General features: G+C 37.9%; 1 long non-coding RNA gene across 1 annotated transcript in view; it reads left to right on the top strand.

Moving 5' to 3' along the window:
- LOC103273811 overlaps window positions 1–1,425 on the top strand; it is a 13,559-nt gene extending 12,134 nt beyond the window's left edge. The window contains exon 4 of the long non-coding RNA XR_505215.1: window positions 1,270–1,425. This is a non-coding gene — a long non-coding RNA (uncharacterized LOC103273811). The remainder of the gene's footprint in view (window positions 1–1,269) is intronic.
- The last annotated feature ends 33 nt before the right edge of the window (window positions 1,426–1,458 follow it).

Below are 1,458 nucleotides of genomic sequence, written 5' to 3'. Positions count from 1 at the left end.
GAATATTCCATGTGCATTTGAGAAAATGTGAGTTTAGCTGTTGTTGAAAGCACTGTGGTCTCAAGTTTAAAGGTGTGGTTATCACAAGCGCTACTTTATCTCTTCTCCCAATAGTTGGGCCTACCAGGTATTCCTGCCTCTTGTCTTGTTCTGTGCTGCTTTTCTTCCTCTAGCTGCTATGAGTGCCTGCTAGTGCCCTAAAACAGCAGATTTGTTGTTCTTACCCTTGCAGGTTAATATATTTGTTCCATAAATTAGATAAGAATATATTTCTTTTTTTTTTAATTGGAGTCTCAGTCATCCAGGCCACCCCAGTGTTGACCTCCTAGGCTCCAGCAATCCTTTCACCTCAGTCTTCCAAGTAGCCGAAACTACAGGCACTACCACTCCCAATACTTTTTTATTTATTGTAGAATGAGGTCTCACCAAGTTGCCCGGTTTAGTCTCGAACCTGCAGGCTCATATAATGCACTTGCCACTTGCCTTGGCCTCCCAATGTGCTGGGATTACAGGCTAAGCTACCAAGCCTGCCCGATAAGAATATATTTCTAGGCAGAATTTTGGCACCAGCTCCTGTTACATCTTACAGCATATCCCAAAAATGGAACTTTCTCAGGATCCTTTATGATCTTTTCTATGAGTTCCCCACTTGACTCATGGAGGGAAATATTACAAGAGCACACAGATCGTCTGTATCCATTGCAGTGGAAGGTTAGCTTCTTGCTCAGCCTTCATGGAACCACAGAAGAATTCCATTTTTGATTTGCATGATTATGTGTATTTTGTCAAACATGTTTTCGTTTCTGTTAAGCTACTTTTGGCTAGAAGAAATGACTTTTTTTTCTCTTGGAGCTCTTTTTGTTGCTGGCTCCAGATTGTAGGTTTCTTCACCACTCTGTCTAGGATATATGGGAAGCAGAAAGAAAAGCTTTGGAATTCTCTACTGTGTCATTTCTTAAGTCCTGAGGTTCACATTTTTCTATTTTGTAGAGTATTTGTATGTTTGTTCATCTTTTTTGTTATGCATGGATTTTTAATTTTAAGAAAGAAGATCTGGGAGGAAAGTACCTACTCCATCTTGGATGAAAATAATACCTATTTCTTTAAACATTATGGATGAGGAACAAGAAAGAGTATTTGTGTGCATTTTTAGGCTTTGGAAACATGACCAGAAACAATTGAATAAAATACATAACAAAACATGGGTACAAGCCCCTCTCCATGGAAAGTGTAAGATTTATAATATGTTCTCCATTTTTTTCATTTTAGGATATTATAAAATTGATGACAATATAAAAGAGATCCAGGATAAACAAAAGAAGCCTGTGTGTCAGCAATATTCATTGATGATAATGATAAAACATTGAGTAAAGAAGAACAGAAACTTTTAGAAAGACCATTAAATCTGGGCATAGCTCCAGAGTTTTCAGGAAAAATACCCTGTCAACGTGACTTGTG

Source organism: Carlito syrichta, unplaced genomic scaffold (assembly GCF_000164805.1).
Source record: "Carlito syrichta isolate Samal-C Ts95f unplaced genomic scaffold, Tarsius_syrichta-2.0.1 Scaffold314255, whole genome shotgun sequence".
Lineage (NCBI taxonomy): Eukaryota > Metazoa > Chordata > Mammalia > Primates > Tarsiidae > Carlito > Carlito syrichta.
This window is presented reverse-complemented; position numbering and strand designations above follow the sequence as displayed.